Source organism: Schistocerca americana, chromosome 3 (genome assembly GCF_021461395.2).
Source record: "Schistocerca americana isolate TAMUIC-IGC-003095 chromosome 3, iqSchAmer2.1, whole genome shotgun sequence".
NCBI lineage: Eukaryota > Metazoa > Arthropoda > Insecta > Orthoptera > Acrididae > Schistocerca > Schistocerca americana.
The window spans coordinates 365,203,472-365,228,938 of NC_060121.1; the positions used below are offsets into that span (position 1 = coordinate 365,203,472).

Sequence of the window (25,467 nt, forward strand, 5' to 3'; positions counted from 1 at the left end):
CTTTATTTCTCAGTTACACAGAACACCATTCTCCATTGGTTGGCCAAGTCTTCAATAAAGAAAAGAGAATACAGAAATCTGATCCTGTTGACTGCAGGTTGTATACCGATGCACGAAAAAACTGTGAACACTTACATCCTTATGATGTGATGACCAATTATGCGAAAGTCACAGCCATCACTCCAGCTACCTCAGTTTTTACCATACAAATTCCCCACACTGCCCTCCTGTCTTGTGGTTTCCCTAGCGCCATCTTCTAGAACCATTTTCCGCACCCAGCCGAAGGAACACCTTCCCCTCCAGCATCTACTGGTGACAGAGCTCCTTCTTGGAATGTCTGCCCCAGAAATCCATAGATCAGAGGCCTGATACTAGAGTGTGGCTGAAGGAACTCTGGCCTGTGGGTCCCTGACTGCCCGCTCTTCATCCAGCCCTATGCATACCAGAGATAGGCCCTCGCGAGAATCCCAGCCACCAAAGGCTGTGAAGGAGGAGAAGAAGAAGAAGAATTGGAACAAGGCTGTTATGGTCACGCCGGAGACACCGCATCACCCCACCTTGTCAGAGTCTGACCAATGCTCATTGATGCAGTTCCATCCCCATCGGTGGCAGGCAGCAATCCTGGGGTGTGACCAATCCTTCTGCCTTCCTGTTGCTCAATACTGATGCTCTTGAAGCCTGTGACTCAACTGGGCCAACCAGCAATCAACAGCGGGTTAAGTCAGAATTGCTGAGGGGTGCTGAACTCTTGTTTTCCTGGTGGTGTGGTGCTGCTTGCTCTTTCCATTGGCTTACGGGTCAGCACCTCCTTGATGCCGTTTCACAGTGCTGTTCTGGTAGATGAGCAGTCGATGCTCTAGGACTCTTTAGGACTGCACACTGCCCCCCTCCCCCCTTCCCAAAATGTTCTGTCATTGCCTTGTAGGGAACCATCTTACTTATGATGCCTGTAAGGGGGGGGGGGGGGGACAGGAATCTGGATGGTGTGAGGAACTGGGACTGATGCCAAGTCCCCAGCTGCGCCCCGACATCTGTCCTGTGCTCTGAGGAGAATGTCGGTCGGATAGCCCCCGAAAAGGCACCTGTTCTAGTCCTGAGCTGGTCCAACAAAAAATGGAGAGGATGGCAATGACGATGACAGTTACAATGATGATGATGATGATGATGATGATGGCGGTGGTGAGACCATGGCAAGTGCCTGGACGAGTGATATCAAGTTGAGCTGCTGCGGCAGCGAAGGCGATGGGTCAAGCTCCATTGGTTCCACAGGCAATGTTGACGACGCACCTGGGGACAGCCGCGCTGGCCTCAAGATCCCATTAGAATGTGAATCTGGCGAAAGAAAGTCTGTGGAAGAATATCTCAATTGACAAGCATGAATCTGGTTCTGATTGTGGTGCAGCAGGACCTTGAATCAAATACATGCAAGCGCCCAAACTGTGAAGAATTGTTCCTCTCTCCCAGTTCTTGGTGTGATAAGAAACTCTGAAAAGGATAGAATCATGAGGTGCAGAGTGATACATGTAGAGCATGGGAGGTGCCGTACACTGTGGTGGGTGCATCAACTGGAGCAGCCTGCAGTGGTGCCGGTCCTGTAGATGCCCCTACCGGTGATGGACCGTCACGAGAATGGGAACGATACATTGTGAGGAAGAGCAGCAGTGCTCACTGCTATGTATGGGAGGTACATACTTTGTTCATCTGTTGGATGTACAAATAGTTCAGTTTCTCTGTTTGGCTAAGGATAAAATGGAGCACTGGTAAGGTGAGTGATACCAGTGGCTGTACAGTACTGTTCAAAGTCCTGTTCCGTAAACTGTGGTATGTTGTCTGCAACCAACACTTCAGGCAAACCTTCCAAGCAAGAAATAGATGACAAAGCCAGAATGGTAGTAGATTTCATGAGCACTGCAGACAGATATTTGCTAAAAGAGTCCACAATGAGACTAGCAAAGTCAGTATGCACTTGTTGCCATGGCGCTTGAGACTTTGACCGAGCTGAAAACATTTGTAGCAGGGGCAATAGATTTTCAGCACAATACTGCGATGTCGTCATCTCTTCAGTATGGGCGCCCATGCCCGGCCAAGTACAGTGCTGATGCGTACAATTCCCTAGTGTCCTTGCTGGAGCAATTGCAACACATCTTTTTGCAGCACTTTAGGAATAAGCACACGTGATTGTCCAGTCATTTTGCAATAAAATCACACAGTGCTGGATGGAGAAGCTATGCTGACAAACAAAATATTGGCACACAAAAGTATTTTGAATGTTTTCCACTGAACAAGGCCAAGCAGGACGGACGCAGTGCAACAAAAGATTCAAGTGAGGATATGCTTTTGTGGCCTGTGCAATTTTCCTATAGAGCAGTGGAGAAGTCTGTAAAAGTTCAGCATCCTGTGCATCGATCTAACAAGATCCAGGACCAACATGAGGGTGAGAAAGGGCGTCAGCATTTGCATGCTTCAACATGGACCAGCACAGTATTTTGTACTGATACTGTGAAAATAATAAAGTCCAACATTGCAGCTTATGAGCTGTGCATGGTGGAACAGGTTTGGACAAATGAAACAAAGACAAATGGCTTACGGTCCATCACTAGGTAAATGTTCTGACCGAACACACAATGGTGAAACTTTGTCATGCCATAGATAATTGCAAGAGCTTCCTTTTCTATTTGGGAATCGGTACAGCGAGTGTTGTTCAATAACTTAGAAGTGAAAGCTGTTGGCTTGTCCTGTGAACCAAATCTGTGCAAGAGCATAGCTCCAACCCCATATCAAGAAGCGTCCACTGCCAAAACCATAGGCTTAGCAGCATTGAATGAACAAGGCGTTTGTCACTCAACTAGGCACTTTTAAGTTTCTGGAATGCCTCCTGACACACTTTGGTCCAAATGAAAGACAAATTTTTCTGGCACAAATGATACAATGGAGCCGTGGTCCGGGCTGCATTGGGTATAAACTGGATATAATATGTCATCTTCCTAAGAACTGAATGCAATTCTGTCAACTTCCATGGGGCAGGGAGCACTCATATGGCCAGCAAGTGTAAGTAAAGGGGATGACCGCCCTGGCTATTTAGAATATGGCCTAAGTACTAAATTTCAGTCCCAAAAAAAGGCACATTTGCCCAGGCGACACTTCAAACCTGCTGCTGAAAATACTTGAAGAAGCATACGAGGGTTACTGGTATGTTCCTCTGGCATACTTCCTGACACCACAATATTGTCCAAGTAATTAGAACAAAAATCAAACTTTTGTAGTAAGCTCTTTGGAATCTCACAGGCGTGGATGCACTGCCAAAGGGTAAGCGCAAAAACTTGAGCAACCCTAACTGTGTGTTGACCACTAACACTTTCTGAGACTCCTCATGTAGCGCCATTTGCAAATACACATCGCTTGAGTCAGTTTTTGAAAAATAGCAGCCCACACCAAGCCTGTCCTTCAATTCCTCAGGACAAGGTAAAGGATAAGTGTCAATTATTGGTTGTGGATTCACAATGGATTAAAAGTCAACACAAAGGTGAAGTCTTTCAGAAGGCTTTTGTAAGATTACTAAGTGAGAAGCCCATTGATTGGACTGGATATGAGCAATAACACAATTGTCTTGCCATTCTTTAAGTCACTGCAGCTTTGTCTCTAGGTGCGTGAGGGAGATGACGCTCCTGAAAAAACTTATGTTGCGCATTGCCCTTCATTATAGCATGTGCCACAAAATTGTGTGCTCTGCCAAGTCCTTATTCAACTGAGTAACACTGTCTTTTGGATGGAAAGCAGAAACAGAAAGTGCATTGTCCTGAATACTAAGAGCAAACAAATCAAATTAATCTAACCTAAAAATATTTTCACAGTCTCACTAACACAAAATTGAAAGTGTCACTGTTCTGGCGTGAGACTGGAATGTGGCAGGCATATTACATGTACCAAGCACTGGAACATCCTGACCATTATACACAGTGAATGGCATGCAAGATTTAGTTCAACTGTGGCAAACCCAGCTGTTCATAAGTGACCTGATTAAGGAATGTGACGGAAGTGCTAGTGTCTAACTGGAGTCGCACCCAGCGTCTGGTAATGACTAAGATCACTAACAGTTTGTTTCATTATCATTGCTCAGCACTTGGGCGGGATGAAGGAACTTCCTGAATTTAGTTGCTATTAGTACCGTTAGCCAGTTTAGAAAAACTACATTCACTGAGTGGCAAGGCACTCCACACTTATGAGAGCAAACATGGATAGAGTTCGTTTTTTGTTGCAAGTACACAGACTTTACACGACCTGGCTTTCCACAAGCAAAGGAAGTCACATTCTGCGAAGGAAAATTTTGTCTTTTAGGCATAGAAAAGCAGCGGCGACATGATTTCTCAGCAGACACACGAATTGACACTTGTTTACTCTGTCCACAGCGCAGTGGCATGTTTGCATGTGGTGGTCAGTCGCAAGGCTGTACCTGTTTGTCACTTTGTGTTACACTGCAAATGGAGCTACCTCAAAGTCTTCCATGGCACTATCACACAATACTGATGTTCAATAATTTATAACCCTCGTTTCAAAGTAACATCAGAGTGTTTGAGAATTTGCTCATGAACCCTTCTGCCTGGTACATTGTGTATAATTGCATCACAAATCACGGTGTCACTATAGCACTGATCACAGCTACATTGAAAATTACACTTTCGTGTCAAACCCTGAAGTTCAGTGACCCATTGACAGTATGTCTGTTCTGGCTTTTTCCACAGTTGAAAGAACTTGTAATGAGCTGTAGCAACCTGTACCTGATCCTCGTAATACTTATTAAGGGTGGAAACTAAATCTTCAAAAACTATCATCTTTGGCCTTCTAGTCAGGAATAACTTCTGAGTGAGGCAGTAAGCTCCTGTGCTGGACATTGACAAGAAATAAGAAAGTTTCACAGTGCATTGCCTTTGATATGTAGTGCAGTGAGCATCTAATTGAGCGTGCTGCTCATTCCACTTGTCTTATTCTTCATTCAAAGCTCAGAACGGTGGGATGCATGGAGATGGTGCCATGGATGTGGCTGACTGTTGTGGTGGAGTGGATGCAACAGCAGCTTGTGCATTAATGAACTGTTGGACTGCCGTCATCAACTGCCGCATTTGGTGGTTCTGAAAGTGAATAAACTGCATTAGAGCAACAACCAGAGGAGTGGGCACAAGCAGTGTAGGAAGTGGGTTAGAGGTCATTTTAATGAGAGGAGCAGTGTGACAAATTAATTATAAGTAATGCAAATACACAAATTTTTAGCAGCATTGCGGCTAGTCTGCACAAAAGAACACAACTGGTAGCAATGCTCCCCTGAAAAAAAAAAAAAAAAAAAAAAAAAAAGAGAAATTTTGGCAATGCGCTGTGATGGAGCGAAAAAGAGTGAAGACAGCATTGCTTCTGTAATCGTCAACGCAAGTTGTTGTTTTAGCTGCTGTGGGAGTCAGCACCGACACAAACAAGGAAGGAGAGAAGTTGTGATGGCTGGTGGCAGGAATCCAAAATGATCTGTGCATATCACTAGCAGATTAATAGAACACTTTATTTCTAAAAAGGAAAGAAACGTAACCTGACTTCTCATTATGAGGTGGCTTGATGTACTACTTGTGCCTCCTACATGCAATTACTTTTACACACTACATGCAATTACTTTTACACGCTATTACTACTCGCAGAATGCAGGATGGTTATCATCTTCCTATTACTCAGTACTAATGCTGTCAGATTCTGCGACCCAACAGGAGCGAACCAGCTATGGGCGGGTGGTTAAGTCGGTATTGACGGTGAGTGTTGGGCTCTGTCTTCCTGGAGGTGTGACACTGCCCACTCTTTCCATTGGTGCATGAGTCAGCACCTTCTTGATGTCATTTTGCAGCACTGCTCTAGTCAGTGCGCAGGAAGCAATAACGGTGCAGTTGCAGACGACCTCAGTGACCACTGTTTGCAACATTTACTTACCTCCTGACCAGCCACTTACCTGCATTGAGTTGTCACCTTAACCCAGCAACTTTTCTGCTCTGTTCTTCTATTTGTGGACATCAGTGTGCACCACTCCCTGTGGTGAAGAACGATTTCATTTGGTACGGCCGTTCTACTTGACCAGCTTTGTACCAGCCACAATCCATGTCTCCTCAGTGATGGTACTCCTCTCCGCTTCAGTGCTGCCCTTGGCACCTTTTCAGCTATAGATCTAATGTTCTCTACCTCCTCTCCTCCCCCCCCTCCCCCCCCCCCCCCCCAACTCCATTGGTCATTATATAACAATATTTGTGACAGTGACCACATTTTGGTGATCCTGTCAACTCCTTGCCACCATCAGATGGGCCAACTACCAAATTGGGTTCTATGAAGAACCAGTTGGCAGTTATATGCCTCTACTGGTACCTTCGCCCACTCTGTCAGACTGCATCAACGAGGCTGTGCAAGATGTCTTCAACAACATCATTCACACTGCTCAAGCTACTATTCCCCTTTCTACAGGTCTCCTCCATAACAGGACAATGCCATGGTGGACACTAGACATTGCAATAGATTTTCAGGTTCACCAAAGAGCCTTGCAATGTTTCAAGCAAATTTCTTCACAGACCAACCTAGCCAGCTTTAAACAACGTCATTCTAAGGCTTCCTATCTAATTAAACTCAGTAAGACTGACTGCTGGGACCACAATGTCTCCCCCTTGGGAACGTACACCTCTTCATTACAGATATGGGCCAAGCTCCATAGCCTTCTGGGCTGCCAAAAATCCACACCTGTTTTGGAATTCTTCCTTCAGGATGGTCTCTGCACTGACACATTGGCTCTTGCAGACCACCTTGTGATCCACTTTGCAGCAGCATCAGCATCCCTTCTTATGCAGCTGCTTTCAGATGTCTAAGAGACATCTCCCTCGCATTCACGCAATGGCTGGTCAAGTTTTATAATGAACCTTTCACGGACAGGAAGTTGCTTCAGGCTGTTGCTTTATCTCATGGCTCTGCAACAGGTGCTGATTTCATTAACAATCAGATGATACAACATCTGACTGTCACTCAACGCTCCATCTCCTCAGGATCTTCTACCATATTTGGCTCATTGGTTTCTTCCCTTCGCAGTGATGGGATATATCATCATTCCAGTCCTTAAGCTGGGTAAAATCCCAACATCCATCAACAGTTACCATCAGATTAGTCTCACCAACATGGTCTGCAAACTGCTTGAAATAATGGTTGTCTGCCAATTATGCTGGGTTCTTGAATCTTGGGGCCTTTTTCCTCCCCTTTCACTATTGTTTCTGCGACAGATGAGCTGCAACCGATCATCTTGTTAGGTTGGAAACAGTAATCTGACCGATGTTTTCTGCCTGGCATCATCATGTTTTATTTACCCTCCATGAATGGGGATTTATCAGTTTTCACCCCACCAGTTGTTCTGAATTCAATTTGGTGCTCCAGTCACTTGTCCATTGGTCAAAAAGAACAGCATCCCACATGGCTGCGTGCCGAGTGTCACACTTCATCATCACCATCGTTGGGCTAGTGGTCTCTGTTGGGCCACTGATTGCCCTTGTGCTTTATGTCACAGAATTCTGCATTTGCTACGGCTCCCACTCCATCACCTTGGCTGAACGCCAACTCCAAGGCACTAGCCAGCGATCATCTGCGTGGACCCTTTTCCGTGGTTTACAATTCTCTCCTGCCAGAATGCAAGTCACGCATTTTTGACATTGTGCTGTGGTCCATCCTGACCCTGAAGTCTGCTTGGGCACCCAGCATTTGGACCACTCCCAGGTGACACTGAGGGCTATGCTGGTGGTAGCATAGTTACTGGCAGAGCCACTATGCCAGACAAGTCTCAGTGTAAGGGCCTGACAAAGAGCGTCTCACAATTTAGGGGAGGGAGGGCTGTTTTTCGCAGGGAGCTATGCCAGCAGTGGTTGCCTATGTGGACAGCGATCCCCACTTGTGGGAGCTGGGGACTGTCCAGTGCCGCCTGGCCCCTTCTACCATAAACTCTGGACATACTTCAAGGACGATTGTTAGATGTAATGGTGGAACATTGTGTGTTTCGGAGAATGGGGGGGCCTTGGTTTCACTGCCTGGACTATGAGGAAGGTGCACACTATTTTAAATAACTCTCAACCTCAAAGTGTGCTACATGCTGATGGAGTGAGAGTCTCTAGTGAGCAAACTCCAGGGCACATGCCGCCCCACAGTTGTATAAGACTTGTTCAGGCTTTTGGGGCTCTGCCTGGGTTGACATTTGTTTCTCTAGAGGCTTGTGGGATCCATATGGAACAACTTCAGTTCACATGTACCCAGACACGATCGTTGTACCGTCAGGTGGTACCTACACCCTTGCTACAAAAGGAGCTCAGTTTGTCAGCCCACCTGAGGAGATGTCTCAAAATTATAGTAATGGGGCACTAGTCTGCCATAACACTTTATCATAATCAAGAGAGCAGAGGGAAACCTTGAGAAAGCTTTGCTTTCTATATTCACAAGGCATTGGTGGTTATTGCTGGGTCCTTAAAAAGCATAAGATGACTTTGTAATGAAACACTTCTAGATGAAACTGCCACATCACACCCAGAATCGAAGTTTCTGGGATGCTACCCTCTCCTGTTGTGGCTGAGTTGCATAACTGCAAAACCTCCTTAATTTCTGTAAAGGTGTGGTTGTCTGGTCCAATATAATATAGATGGATCCTAAGGGGTTACATGAAGAATGGAAAAACATGGCTGTTACATAAATACAGAACTATCTGAGGAGAGTCAATGGCATGTTGTAATCTAACCTTCAAAACTCCAGAATTACATGTACATATTCTTGCAGGCTGTATCCTTCTTAAGGTTCAACCATTTGCTCCTAACCAGACCCAGTGTGTTGCTCCAGTGCCAATGGTTTTATCAAACCCTTACGACATGAAATGGGAGAGCTACATATGGAAATTGTACAGACTCAACTCGTGAATCTGATGACTCTTGTACACTTCCTCCAAAAAGTGTAAACTGTTCTGGGGATCATCCAGTGTGGAGCAGGAAGTGTGGGGCTTATAAAGAGGAAAGTAAAATTCAGGTGATGAAAAATATGATGCACATACCCTATGGTGAAGCTAAAAAAGCTTTCAAAGCTATACAACCTTCAATGTTTGCCACTTCCTTTGCTTTGGCCCTTAATAATTCTGTTGTAACTGCGACCGGGACGGTCGCAGGGTTGAAATGACGGAAAGCACGGCGGGACCCGCAGAGAGGCCCACGAACAACAACACAACGGGAGAGGACGAACACGACCAAAGAAGGACAGAACGAACAACAACAAGATCGAACAATGGAGTCACAAGGAAACCTAACAAACACGTCCACTCTTACACAGAACAAGTAAGTAAGCTGTCTAAAGCGAGGCGATGTGTCAACAGACGTAGGCGAGATTAGACTGGCTGGCTGCGTGGGAGGCAGGCGCTTAAGTACGCTATCGGGGGCGCCGCTATTGGCCGCTTGAACCACGTGTTCCACTGTGGCGCCCTAACACTGAAAGCAGGACAAGAGGCGCGTGCCGCCACAGCTTACGGTGCAGAGACCTCTAGGGGTCTTCGACGTCCATGACGTCTGGCATGGATTCAAATTCCGCAGCTCGCGGTACCAGAAATCCAGTCACCACTTGTGATGCCTCCCCACAAACCCAGATTACAGATTCGAGTAGGAATAAATGCATTTGTCAAGGTAGCTTTGGGGGAAAGCTACACTTGACTCTGAAACCATCCAGAAGCCATTAACGATGGATTCAGCCCTCAGCCACATTTCTCTGTACACCATCAGAGACCAACTGAACCATCCTCTCCATCTATGCAACCAACTCCTGCCATAAGCAACAAAAATATCATGCAGAACGTCATTTGAAACCAAAGAAAGTGGTAGCAGAATGATTGGAAAGGTGAGCGCTCTCCCTTTCCCAGTCAAGAATACTTATATCTGCATGGAGGAATGGGAAAGGTGTGAACCATTTAATAATGTGCCCCCTGAGCTCTTGGGTAAATCGCCACCACCTTGGGAGAAAGATATGGACAACCCTTGTTAATCAACGGCTCCTACAGGGGCTTCTGTGTTGCAATGGACCTTAAAGCATACAGATCGCATTTCGAAGAATTATAGCTCCTGGCTCTGAAGAGACTGTTCTGTGTCTGCTCACAAGAAAGTCATTTTAAAGTCCTGACACACATGAGCTAAGACCACACCTACAGGAAGGACAATCTTAGTGGAGACAGGGATAAGGGAGGGCTGGATGTTTTCATCAATAACAGATGCCACTTGTCCGTCTTACCACAGTCATACAAGCTATTACAGTGGAAGATCTCATACCAGTTGAGGTCACAGTATATTCATTATATCATCCACCTAACAACCCATTGGATGCAAACGCAGTGATGGAGCTCTTCCCTGCACTCCCCTGCCCATTCCTCCTCACAGCTCCTTCAGTGTACACAATGTACTGCGGGACTTGTCTTGTACTTGTTCCAGAGGTCAAATTACAAAGCACCTCCTCGATTTAGAGAGTATCTGCCTTTTGAACTGCTCAGATGACACTTTTCCACAGCTGTGGAGTCATCTTCAACCATTGATCTTTGATTTTACTCCCCAGTTATAGCAGACTCAGTTCATTGGAAAGTGGTCACAGATTTGCTTTCCAGTAAACACTTCCAGTGGGTGGACCAGCTGACTCAGATGATGGCTGACAGGAGACTGCACAGATGTGTACTTCAAAGGGCAAATTGATTGTGATACAATCAGCAGGCTGTCTTTGAACAATAGAAATGTGCCCAGGATGTGGTGGACCATCTCACCTGTATAATTCAATGAGCTGCCGCCAATTCCATTCTTCCAACTAGCAGTCACCACAGATGATGGCCAGTCTCTTGGTGGAATGAAGAATGGTGCTCAGCAGTCACAGCCTGGCATGCACCTTTGTGGGAGTTCAAACACCATCCACCTACAGAAAATCTTCATGTCTTCAAATCTGTGAGAGCACAAGTGAGACAAGTGATGAATGAACAGAAGATGAACTTCTGGAAGGAATTCACAACTTCCGTTAATTGGTCCACATCTGCTGTACAACTTTGGGACTCTATAAGAGATTTCAGGCAAGGGCTGTATACTTTCCCTTATGGCCTTGTTGAGAAATGGAGTCTTGGTGGTCACGCACACATGGTTCAGGTTTTAGCTGAGCACTTTTCTGCCATCACTGCATCATCCAGACAAGCTCCTTACTTTCAGATGTTCCATAGGCTTGCTGAAATGAGGAGGTCCACTTCTTCTCATGTAATGAGTAGGTCTACAAGTTTCCCTTCCCCATGTGAGAGTTGGAATCAACTCTGTCAGCAGCTGGGACACTGCCACTGGACCAGATCAGATTAATTATGCCGTGTTCATTTATCTGTGCCCAGGAGTCAAAGACAAGCTTCTATCTTGTTTCAATCAGATCTGGTTTTATGGACAGTACCTAATCACTTGGAAGGAAGCAATATTACTTTCCACATGGAAGCCAGGCAAAGATTGTGTCAGCCCTGGTAGTTACTCAAGTGGAGCCCGGACCAGCTGTATTGGCAAGATTCTTGAGCACGTGGTCAGCTACCATCTTCTCTGGCTCCTTTAACCCAGGGGTTACCTTTGCCACTCCCAGTGCAGTTTCAGGCACTATTGTTCCGCCCTTGACAACTTAATTCTACTGGAGACGGCAATACAGGAGTCTTTCTTATAACACAACCATTTAGTTGGTGTGTTTTTTGATCTTGAAGAAAGATACGACATCACTTGCAGATAAGTATCCTTTGCCAATTTCGTGAATGGGGACTTCTTGGACATTTGCCACTTATTATTCAATCCTTCCTCAAGAACAGTCACTTTTGCTGTTGGATTGGTGATCTCTTGTCTGTTCAGGATAATGAAGTACCCCAAGGGCAGTGATTTTCTACTCTTCCTCTGATCTTGCACTAACAACAACAAGACAACTTCAGCTGATCGTAAGGTGGTTGGGAAGTGGAGCCAATAAAACTGGTTTAGATTGTCGCTTGAAGACCATTTGTATCAACTTCAGGTGTGCTTGTCACAGTTGTCCCTCGCTGGAGCCCACTATGGGGGACACTACTTTAAATTTTAAGGACAGTGTGCACTTTGTGGCCCTACTATTCGACTCTAAACTAACCTGGCTACCACAACTAAAGGATCTGTGAACTACGGGCTTCAAATCAGTGCCGGCGCCGTTCTGCCCATGTGGGCAATTGCTGACGGTCCGCCACATTTTAATGTCCTGTCCGGATTTTAACACACTGCGTCTAGATCTTAACCTGCCATGTACTTTAGATGCCATTTTAGCGGATGACCCACGAGCAGCTGCTCGTGTTCTTCGTTTTATCAATTTGACAAACCTCTCTAAGGACATTTGATGATGCTGTTTTTTAATCCTATGCCTGTCAGTCTGTCTTTTATCGTGTTTTCCCTTTTAGTTGTTGTTTTAAACTTGTGCCTCGCGGTGCATTCTTAACGTAGTCAGGGCGCTAATGACCATTGAAGTTGTGCGCGCTAAAACCACAAAAAAAAAAAAAAAAAAAAAAAAATGAGTATTTTGAAATGCCACAATGAAGGGCGTGAGGAACTGACAGGTTCCCCTCCTGAAGTTTTATAGGGCATTTGTCAGATAATGGTTAGATTATGGCAACACAGTTTATGGATCAGCCCATATTTTCTAGCTCAAGATGTTAGACGCTTTTCACCATGAGGTGATGGCAGTCAACAAACTGCAGTCACTCAAGTCAACCACACAGGCAGTACAAACTTCATGCCAGTCACACCAATGGAAGGAGATGTTGCTCACCAGACTGTGTGTAGGACATAGCCCTTTAATGCACAGTTTCCTTTTCTAGCAGGAGGATCCACCACTCTGAAGTTTGTGGGTGTACCATTTTTGGTTTGTATTTTAGCAAGATGTGTTTCATATACTGACATCAGGGTAGCCCTCAGTTTGGCTGGAGATCTGCCAACAATCCTTGCCAATATTGACACTAGTGTCACACAGGTTTTTAAATGTTGTAAACTGTCAGTATATAGGGAGTGTAGAGAGGAGAGATGGATTGTAATGCGTTAAAACAATTCCGCCTGAGGACAGCTGTTGTCTCCCTCACACACTGCCCCCCCCCCCCCCCCCTCCCCATTGAGAGTGGTATGCTGACTATTTGTAAGGGCACTGCTGATCATGCAGTCTAGTGCTTCAAATCCAAAATCATCATCTTCAGCAGCACTTGAACATTGTTGCACAGTGCTGATTATTGGTACTCCTGACATGGTTGCCTTATATTTGACATCTAAAAAATAGCTGCATACAAAATGTTCACACTTGCTGCTTCCTTGTCCACACCTAGTGGAGTGCATTTCATGCTACTCGCCATCATATTTACCAAGCTCTGGTCCAGTCATGCATAGAATGCGGTTGCCAGGATTATGGCTCAGTTGCACTATTGGCTTTGAGATTGTTAGACACAGTATTGTTAGACACAGTCCCTCGATACACAGTCCCTTATTGTGGAGTTCAGCTGGCCACTGGCACATTCCGAATTAGTCCTGTAGACAGTCTCAGATACAACTATTTAAACTACCTTTGGGGCGGAGATGGGGTGGTTGGAGTTGGCGGTGTCTCCTGCCATATACTGGTCCTGAATACTCATGACCCTGCCTTGTTTCACAGGTTTACCTCTCTTTCTGCTGCACCCTGTTTCCTGCTTCCCTCTCCAACTCTTAGCCTATGGTGGATGAACTAGTTCTCTGCAATGACAGTGGTTTTTATACCCAAGTCTAACGTTTTAACCCCCCCCCCCCCCCCCCCCCCACCACCACCACCACCACCACCACCACCACCACGATGAACCATGGATCTTGCCGTTGGTGGGGAGGCTTGCGTGCCTCAGTGATACAGACAGCCGTACCATAGGTGCAACCACAATGGAGAGGTATCTGTTGAGAGGCCAGGCAAACGTGTGGTTCCTGAAGAGGGGCAGCAGCCTTTTCAGTAGTTGTAGGGGCAACAGTCTGGATGATTGACTGATCTGGCCTTGTAACACTAACCAAAACGGCCTTGCTGTGCTGGTACTGTGAACGACTGAAAGCAAAGGGAAACTACAGCCGTAATTTTTCCTGATGGAATGCAGCTTTACTGTATGATTAAATGATGATGGCATCCTCTTGGGTAAAATATTCTTGAGGTAAAATAGTCCCCCATTCAGATCTCCGGGCTGGGACTACTCAGGAGGACATTTTTATCAGGAGAAAGAAAACTGGCGTTTTACGGATCGGAGCATGGAATGTCAGATCCCTTAATCGGGCAGGTAGGTCAGGAAATTTAAAAAGGGAAATGAGTAGGTTAAAGTTAGATATAGTGGGAATTAGTGAAGTTCAGTGGCAGGAAGAACAAGACTTCTGGTCACGTGAATACAGGGTTATAAATACAAAATCAAATATGGTTAATGCAGGAGTAGGTTTAATAATAAATAGGAAAATAGGAATGCAGGTAAGCTACTACAAACAACTTAGTGAACGCATTATTGTGGCCAAGATAGATACGAAGCCCATGCCTACCACAGTAGTACAAGTTTCTATGCCAACTAGCTCTGCAGATGATGAAGAGATTAGAGAAATGTATGATGAGATAAAAGAAATTATTCAGATAGTGAAGGGAGATGAAAATTTAATGGTCATGGCTGACTGGAACTCGATAGTAGGAAAAGGAAGAGAAGGAAACGTAGTAGGTGAATATGGATTGGGGGGAAGAAATGAAAGAGGAAGCCGCCTGGTAGACTTTTGCACAGAACATAACTTAATCATAGCTAACACTTGGTTCAAGTATCTTGAAAGAAGGTTGTATACATGGAAGAAGCCTGGAGATACTAGAAGGTTTCAGATAGATTATATAATGATAAGACAGATATTTATGAACCAGGTCTTAAATTGTAAGACATTTCCAGTGGCAGATGTGGACTCTGACCACAATCTATTGGTTATGAACTGTAGATTAAAACTGAAGAAACTGCAAAAAGGTGGGAATTTGAGGGGATGGGACCTAGATAAACTGAAAGAACCAGAGGTTGTAGAGAGCTTCAGGGAGAGCATTAGAGAACGATTGACAATAACAGGGGAAAGAAACACATTAGAAGAAAAAATGGGTAGCTTTGAGAGATGAAATAGTGAAGGTAGCAGATGATCAAGTAGGTAAAAAGACTAGGGCTAATAGAAATCCTTGGGTAACAGAAGAAATATTGAATTTAATTGATGAAAGGAGAAAATACAAAAATGCAGTAAATGAAGCAGGCAAAACGGAATACAAATGTCTCAAAAATGAGATAGACAGAAAGTGCAAAATTGTTAAGCAGGGATGACTAGAGAACAAATGTAAGGATGTAGAGGTGCATATCACTAGGGGTAAGATAGATATTGCCTACAGGAAAATTAAAAAGACCTTTGGAGAAAAGTGAACCACTTGCATGAATATCAAGAGCTCAGATGGAAACCCAGTTCTAAGCAAAGAAGGGAAAGCAGAAAGGTGGAAGGAGTATATAGAGGGTCTGTACAAGGGCGATGTTCTTGAGGACATTATTATAGAAATGGAAGAGAATGTAGATGAAGATGAAATAGGAGATATGATACTGCGTGAAGAGTTTGACAGAGCACTGAAAGACCTAAGTCGAAACAAGGCCCCGGGAGTAGACAACATTCCATTAGAACTACTGACAGCCTTGGGAGAGCCAGGCCTAACAAACCTCTACCATCTAGTGAGCAAGATGTATGAGACAGGCGAAATACCCTTAGACTTCAAGAAGAATATAATAATTCCAATCCCAAAGAAAGCAGGGGTTGACAGATGTGAAATTTACCGAACTACCAGTTTAATAAGCCACGGCTACAAAATACTAACACAAATTCTTTACAGGCGAATGGAAAAACTGGTAGAAGCCGACCTCGGGGAATATCAGTTTGGATTCCATAGAAATGTTGGAACATGTGAGGCAATACTGACACTACGACTTATCTTAGAAAATAGATTAAGAAAAGGCAAACCTACGTTTCCAGCATTTGTAGACTTAGAAAAAGCTTTTGATAATGTTGACTGGAATACTCTCTTTCAAATCCTGAAGATGTCAGGGGTAAAATACAGGGAGCAAAAGGCTATTTACCATTTGTACAGAAAACAGATGGCAGTTATAAGAGTCGAGGGACATGAAAGGAAAGCAGTGGTTGGGAAGGGAGTGAGACAGGGTTGTAGCCTATCCCCGATGTTATTTGATCTGTATATTGAGCAAGCAGTAAAGGAAACAAAAGAAAAATTCGGAGTAGGAATTAAAATCCATGGAGAAGAAATAAAAACTTTGAGGTTCACTGATGACATTGTAATTCTGTCAGAGAGAGCAAAGGCCCTGGAAGAACAGCTGAACGGAATGGACAGTGTCTTGAAAGGAGGATATAAGATGAACATCAACAAAAGCAAAACGAGGACAATGGAATGTAGTCGAATTAAGTCAGGTGATGCTGCGGGAATTAGATTAGGAAATGAGATGCTTAAAATAGTAAATGAGTTTTGCTATTTTTAGAACAAAATAACTGATGATGGTTGAAGTAGAGAGGATATAAAATGTAGACTGGCAATGGTAAGGAAAGCGTTTCTGGAGAAGAGAAATTTGTTAACATCAAGTATAGATTTAAGTGTCAGTAAGTCGTTTCTGAAAGTATTTGTATGGAGTGTAGCCATGTATGGAAGTGAAACATGGACGATAAATAGTTTAGACAAGAAGAGAATAGAAGCTTTCGAAATGTGGTGCTACAGAAGAATGCTGAAGATTAGATGGGTAGATCACATAACTAATGAGGAGGTATTGAATAGAATTGCAGAGAAGAGAAATTTGTGGCACAACTTGATTAGAAGAAGGGATTGGTTGGTAGGGCATATTCTAAGGCATCAAGGGATCACCAATTTAGTATTGGAGGGCAGCGTGGAGGGTCAAAATCGTAGAGACCAAGAGATGAAAACGCTAAACAGATTCATAAGGATGTAGGTTGCAGTAGGAACTGGGAGATGAAGCAGCTTGCACAGGATAGAGTAACATGGAGAGCTGCATCAAACCAGTCTCAGGACTGAAGACAACAACAACATTTTAAACTACTTTTGGGTTGGAGGTGTGGTGGTTGGAGTTGGGGGAGGGGGGGGGGGGGGGTTCAGGGGGACACTCAACCCTACTGCCTTTTTTATTTACTTATTTATTTACATGTCAAGTTCCATAGGACCAATTTGAGGAACCAGTCTCCAAGGTCATGGATCGTGTCAATACATGAAATTAAAACATAAAAGTAATAACAGATAAATAAAATGTTTATGAACCCAGAAGAAAGTCAAGCCATAATTTTAAGTAAATGCAATCAACAATACAACAAGAATCAGCTTAATTTTTCAAGGAACTCCTAGGCAGAATAGAAAGAGTGACCCATGAGGAAACTCTTTGAGTTTCAATTTGAAAGCACATGAATTACTGCTAAGATTTTTGAATTCTTGAGGTAGCTTATTGGAAATGGATGCAACAGTATACTGCACACCTTTCTGCGCAAGAGTTATGGAAGTCCAATCCAAATGCAGATTGGATTTCTGCTGAGTTTTAACTTAGTGAAAGCTGCTTATTCATGGGAATAAGCTAATACTGTTTACAAGAAATGACAGTAAGGAATATATATATATATATATATATATATATATATATATATATATATAGAGAGAGAGAGAGAGAGAGAGAGAGAGAGAGAGAGAGAGAGAGAGAGATAGATAGATAGAGGCCAATGTCAAAATACCCAGACTCGTGAACAGGGTCTGGAACTGCCCATTTCTGAGCAAAAAATATCCTTTTAGAATGGGAAGAGTTACCCCAAAATATAATACCATATGAATAAGCGAATGAAAATAAGCAAAGTAGAGTAATTTTCGTGTCGAACAATCACTCACTCCAGATACCGTTCGAATAGTAAAAGTGGCAGCATTAAGTCTTTGAACAAAATCCTGAATGTGGGCTTTCTACAGCAGTTTACTATCTATCTGAATACCTAGAAATTTGAACTGTTCAGTTTCACTAATCATATGCCCGTTCTGTGAAATTATAATGTTAGGTTTGGTTGAATTGTGTGTTAGAAACTGTAAAAACTGAGTCTTACTGTGATTTACCATTAGTTTATTTTCTACTATTCATGAACTTATGTCATGAGCTGCACTATTTGAAACCGACCCAGTGTTGCACACAACATCCTTTATTACCAAGCTAGTGTCATCAGCAAACAGAAATATTCTAGAGCTACCCATAATGCTAGAGGTCATATCATTTATATAATTAAGGAACAGTAGTGGCCCCAACACTGATCCCTGGGGCACCCCACATTTGATAGCACCTCACTCAGATCCCACATCACAGCCGTTCTCAACGCTGTGAATAATGACCTTTTACTGTCTATTGTTAAAGTAAGAGGTGAACCAGTTGTGAGCTACTCCCCGTATTCCGTAATTGTCCAATTTCTGGAGCAGTATTTTGTGATCAGCATATTGAAACACCTTACTTAAATAAAAAAAATATGCATAGGTTTCGAAACCTTTTGTTTAACCCATCCAGTACCTCACAGAAAAAAGAGAGTATAGCATTTTACATCTACGTCTACATTTATACTCCGCAAGCCACCCAACGGTGTGTGGCGGAGGGCACTTTACATGCCACTGTCATTACCTCCCTTTTCTGTTCCAGTCGCGTATGGTTTGCGGGAAGAACGACTGTCTGAAAGCCTCCGTGCATGCTCGAATCTCTCTAATTTTACATTCGTGATCTCCTCGGGAGGTATAAGTAGGGGGAAGCAATATATTCGATACCTCATCCAGAAACGCACCCTCTCGAAACCTGGCGAGCAAGCTACACCGCGATGCAGAGCGCCTCTCTTGCAGAGTCTGCCACTTGAGTGTGCTAAACATCTCCGTAACGCTATCACGGTTACCAAATAACCCTGTGACGAAACGTGCCGCTCTTCTTTGGATCTTCTCTACCTCCTCCGTCAAACCGATCTGGTACGGATCCCAAACTGATGAGCAATACTCAAGTATAGGTCGAACGAGTGTTTTGTAAGCCACCTCCTTTGTTGATGGACTACATTTTCTAAGGACTCTCCCAATGAATCTCAACCTGGTACCCGCCTTACCAACAATTAATTTTATATGATCATTCCACTTCAAATCGTTCCGCACGCATACTCCCAGATATTTTACAGAAGTAACTGCTACCAGTGTTTGTTCCGCTATCATATAATCATACAATAAAGGATTCTTCTTTCTATCTATTCGCAATACATTACATTTGTCTATGTTAAGGGTCAGTTGCCACTCCCTGCACCAAGTTCCTATCCGCTGCAGATCTTCCTGCATTTTGCTACAATTTTGTAATGCTGCAACTTCTCTGTATACTACAGCATCATCCGCAAAAAGCCGCATGGAACTTCTGACACTATCTACTAGGTCATTTATATATACTGTGAAAAGCAATGGTCCCAAAACACTCCCCTGTGGCACGCCAGAGGTTACTTTAATGTCTGTAGACGTCTCTCCATTGATAACAACATGCTGTGTTCGGTTTGCTAAAAACTCTTCAATCCATCCACACAGCTGGTCTGATATTCCGTAGGCTCTTACTTTGTTTATCAGGCGACAGTACGGAACGGTATCGAACGTCTTCCGGAAGTCAAGGAAAATAGCATCTACCTAGGATCCTGTATCTAATATTTTCTGGGTCTCATGAACAAATAAAGCGAGTTGGGTCTCACACGATCGCTGTTTCTGGAATCCATGTTGATTCCTACATAGTAGATTCTGGGTTTCCAAAAACGACATGATACTTGAGCAAAAAACATGTTCTAAAATTCTACAACAGATCTATGTCAGAGATATAGGTCTACAGTTTTGCACATCTGCTCGACGACCCTTCTTGAAGACTGGGACTACCTGTGCTCTTTTCCAATCATTTGGAACCTTCCGTTCCTCTAGAGACTTGCGGTACACGGCTGTTAGAAGGGGGGCAAGTTCTTTCGCGTACTCTGTGTAGAATCGAATTGGTATCCCGTCAGGTCCAGTGGACTTTCCTCTGTTGAGTGATTCCAGTTGCTTTTCTATTCCTTGGACACTTATTTCCATGTCAGCCATTTTTTCGTTTGTGCGAGGATTTAGAGAAGGAACTACAGTGCAGTCTTCCTCTTTGAAACAGCTTAGGAAAAAGGTGTTTAGTATTTCAGCTTTACGCGTGTCATCCTCTGTTTCAATGCCATCATCATCCCGGAGTGTCTGGATATGCTGTTTCGAGCCACTTACTGATTTAACGTAAGGCCAGAACTTCCTAGGATTTTCTGTCAAGTCGGTACATAGAATTTTACTTTCGAATTCACTGAACGCTTCATGCATAGCCCTCCTTACGCTAACTTTGACATCGTTTAGCTTCTGTTTGTCTGAGAGGTTTTGGCTGCGTTTAAACTTGGGGTGAAGCTCTCTTTGCTTTCGCAATAGTTTCCTAACTTTGTTGTTGAACCACAATGGGTTTTTCCTGTCCCTCACAGGTTTACTCAGCACGTACCTGCCTAAAACGCATTTTACGCTTGCCTTGAACTTTTTCCATAAATGCTGAACATTGTCAATGCCGGTACAGAAATTTTCTTTTTGATCTGTTAGGTAGTCTGAAATCTGCCTTCTATTACTCTTGCTAAACAGATAAACCTTTCTCCCTTTTTTTATATTCCTATTAACTTCCATATTCAGGGATGCTGCAATGGCCTTATGATCACTGATTCCCTGTTCTGCACTTACAGAGTCGAAAAGTTTGGGTCTGTTTGTTATCAGTAGGTCCAAGATATTATCTCCACGAGTCGGTTCTCTGTTTAATTGCTCGAGATAATTTTCGGATAGTGAACTCAGTATAATGTCACTCAATACTCTGTCCCTACTACCTGTCCTAAACATCTGAGTGTCCCAGTCTATATCTGGTAAATTGAAATCTCCACCTAAGACTATAACATGCTGAGAAAATTTATGTGAAATGTATTCGAAATTTTCTCTCAGTTGTTCTGTCACTAATGCTGCTTAGTCAGGAGGTCGGTAAAAGGAGCCAATTATTAACCTAGCTTGGTTGTGGAGTGTAACCTCCACCCATAATAATTCACAGGAACTATCCACTTCTACTTCACTACGGGATAAACTACTACTAACAGCGACAAATACGCCACCACCGGTTGCATGCAATCTACCCGTTCTAAACACCGTATGTGCGTTTGTAAAAATTTCGGCAGAATTTATCTCTGGCTTTAGCCAGCTTTCTGTACCTATAACGATTTCAGCTTCGGTGCTTTCTATCAGCACTTGAGGTTCCGGTACTTTACCAATGCAGCTTCGACAGTTTACAATTACAATAACGATTGCTGCTTGGTCCCCGCATGTCCTGACTTTGCCCCGCACCCTTTGTGGCTGTTGCCCTTTCTGTACTTGCCCGAGGCCATCTAACCTAAAAAACCGTCCAGTCCACGCCACACAACCCCTGCTACCCGTGTAGCCGCTTGCTGCATATAGTGGGCTCCTGACCTATCCAGCGGAACCCGAAACCCCACCACCCTATGGCGCAAGTCGAGGAATCTGCAGCCCACACGGTCGCAGAACCGTCTCAGATCCTGATTCAGACCCTCCACTTGGCTCTGTACCAAAGGTCCGCAGTCAGTCCTGTTGACGATGCTGCAGATGGTGAGCTCTGCTTTCATCCTGCTAGCGAGACTGGCAGTCTTCACCAAATCAGATAGCCGCCGGAAGCCAGAGAGGATTTCCTCCGATCTATAGCGACACACACCATTGGTGCCGATATGGGTGACCACCTGCAGATGGGTGCACCCTGTACCCTTCATGGCATCCGGAAGGACCCTTTCCACATCTGGAATGCCTCCCCCCGGTATGCACACGGAGTGCACATTGGTTTTCTTCCCCTCTCTTGCTGCCATATCCCTAAGGGGCCCCATTACGTGCCTGACGTTGGAGCTCCCAACTACCAGTAAGCCTACCCTCTGCGACCACCCGGATCTTGCAGACTGAGGGGGCAACCTCTGGAACAGGACAAGCAGCCATGTCCGGCCGAAGATCAGTATCAGCCTGAGACAGAGCCTGAAACTGGTTTGTCAGACAAACTGGAGAGGCCTTCCGTTCAACCCTCTGGAATGTCTTTCGCCCCCTGCCACACCTCGAGATGACCTCCCACTCTGCCACAGGTGAGGGATCAGCCTCAATGTGGGCAGTATCCCGGGCAGCCACAGTCGTAGTCCGATCGGGGGATGCGTGGGACGAGCTGGCCGTCCCCGACAAACCCCCATCCGGACCCCCACAGTGATGCCCATTGGCAACAGCCTCAAGCTGTGTGACCAAAGCCAACACTGCCTGAAGCTGGCAGCGAAGGGATGCCAACTCAGCCTGCATCCGAACACAGCAGTTGCGGTCCCTATCCATGCTAAAAACTGTTGTGCAAAGAATGTCTGAACTAATCTACAGAGAGCACAAACCATTCAACACAAAATTTAGACGGTTATTAAAATACAAGATTGCCTAGTAAATGCAGTAATGCTGCTACTTGTGCACTGCTGACACACTGCTCGGCAGCGGAAGGAGACTACGCGATTTTACACTATTCAAGTACTAAAACGCGATGCTACAACTCTCAAATACTATAATACGCCCGAAATTTATGAATTAAACAATGCAAGTACCAAAAACATGCAAAGAAATTAAGAATTAAACTATGTAACAAATAAGTGAGCTAGGAGTATATGACTTGCTGCTGGCAGCTGCTTATCCAACGGCGGCAGGGAGCACACTGCTAAAAGACTTCTAAAGCCGAACTGTACATTTGATACAAATTGTGTGTTATAAAATGATCAATTATCCTTACGTACACAGCCTTTTCAGTAACTTTAACAAACCCTGATGGTGTAGAAATGGGTCTAAAATTGTCTACATTATCCCTTTCTCCCTTTTTATAAAGTGGTTTTACTACTGAGTACTTTATTCATTCAGGAAACTGACCATTCCTTGAGGAAACGTAGGGCTAACATGTGCAGCACAGTACTTTAATGTTCTGCTAGACACTCCATCATATCCATGAGAGTCCTGAGTCTTCAGTGATTTAATTACTGACTCAATCTCCCCCTTGTCTGTATCACAGAGGAGTAACTCTGACATCAATATTGGAAACGCATTTGCTGCGAGAGTTATATGATTCCCTGTAGAAACTAATTTTTTATTTAATTCACCAGCAATGCTCAGAAAATGATTGTTAATTACTGTACATATATCTGATTTATCAGTATCAGAAACATTTTTACTACGAACTGACTTTATATTGTCGACCTCGTGCTGCTGACCAGACACTTCCTTCACAACTGATCATATGATTTTAATTTTATCCTGTAAATTAGCTATTCTATTTGCATATCACATACCCTTTGTCTTTCCTGATAACATTTTTAAGCACCTTTAAGTACTGCTTGTAATGGGCTACTGTAGCTTGATTGTGACTATTTCTAACATTTTGATATAATTCCCGGCTTGTTCCACATGATGTCCTTATTCCACTAGTGAGCCACCCAGGCTGCCTTTTGCTGCTAGTACCCCATTTAGAATGTTCTAATGGAAAGCAACTCTCAAAGAGATTGAGAAATGCGCTAAGGAAATCATTATATTTGTCATCTATTTTATCAGCACTATAAACATCCTGCCACTCTTGTTCACTGGCGATCTTTAAAAAACTCTCTATTGCTGTTGGATTAACTTTCCAACATAGTTTGTAATTATATGTGATATTTGTGTGAGTACAAAAGCCTTTTAGTGTTAAAATTTGTGCATCATTGTCTGAAAGGCAATTCACCCTTTTACTAACTGAATGCCCATCTGGTAATGAAGAATGAATAAAAATACTGTCTATGGCTGTGCTACTGTTCCTCTGCCATCCATCATATCCTCTGGTTTAATTGCTTTTAGGAGGCTTGTCTCTTTTTCTGCTGTCCCCTGTTTCCTTTTTTTTTTGTGTAGAACTCAGTTGATTAGTAGTTGCTACCCCTCTTCTATAAAGCATTGCCTATGATGGATTGGGGGGTGGAACAGCTGTGGGAGAGCCTGGCCCCTTTAAATGCAGAGCCCCAGGGGATGCAAATGTATTCCCTTAATTATTTCTCTCATGTGGTTTTATTATTAACTGTCAAACTGATGTCCATTACATTTTTAACCCTTTCCCTTTTACTGTACTGGATCTCATGATTATAAGATATTCTCCAGTTTCTCTTGGCATGGCAGAGTGCTGGAAGACCACTTGTCTGCTTAACCTACTGATCCAATCCATGTACTTTTACTTGCCTGTAAATTGTATTTCAGCTCTGTCATCATTATTGCCTTCAGTGTCTCACTTTTACCACTCTTATGTACTTTCCTCATCTGAGTACATTCCTAGTGAACATCACTGCCTCCGGATGAACGAACCCCTGACCAAGAGACTGATAACCTCACTGTCTACACCCATACCCCAATCAACCAATCTATTCTTTGCACATTCAAACTGCTGATGATTGGCATACCCCTACCCATTGGTCTTGTGACCCAATGACAAGGGACACAGCATGCTTCCCAACAGATGAATTGTGTGTCACTGGCTCAGTCTCAGTTTTAGTGGAAGACAGTCCCATCAGACTTTTTAGTTCGGGTTGTGGATGTAATGTCATGATTTCGCTCTGGTCCCTGCCTCCCCTGTACAGGGCTCATGGAACTGCCACTGACATATCATTCACACTAAGTCACTGATAGGTCCTGTAGAGGAGACAGTATCAAGAACAGAGGACAATATTCATGGTAGCTTTGACATCTCTGGTATGTGACACTTGTAGTTTGCCCAATACACACAATTTTAATCGTAATCGCACATGTACAGCAGAGCAATAAATGCATGAAAGTAGTGTATCTGTTATCATGGAGATTGCTGTGATCTAATTTATTTCATGAAGGAAATGTAAGATCAGCTAAAATTTGGAGAAGAAACACAATGGCACAAAATATGAGTGGTGTGAACAATTTGGTAAAGGATGTTAAGGTGAATGGAATGCAGTGAACTTAATGGATTTGTTCATTTTGATGCTTTCTCCATAGTGAATGATGAGTGATTTCAGTAGTACTGCTGTGGAACCACTAAGTTACTACGCAGAAGGATCATTATGCATCCTAAGGCATTGAGACACTCAGTGTCGAATGGAAAAGAACAGGACGAAACAGATGATGGCATGCCCTCCATTATCCAGTGGAATGTCGAGTCATGCTACTATTTTGGTGAAGATTAGTGTTGTTAGTACGTTTGAGACAGGCATTGAAGACTGATTATTC

At 43.8% G+C, this 25,467-nt stretch overlaps 1 protein-coding gene across 1 annotated transcript in view; it reads left to right on the top strand.

Annotated features, from left to right (window-relative positions):
- LOC124607087 (COP9 signalosome complex subunit 3) overlaps positions 1-25,467 on the top strand; it is a 136,370-nt gene that overhangs the window by 12,904 nt on the left and 97,999 nt on the right. The window lies entirely within an intron of this gene.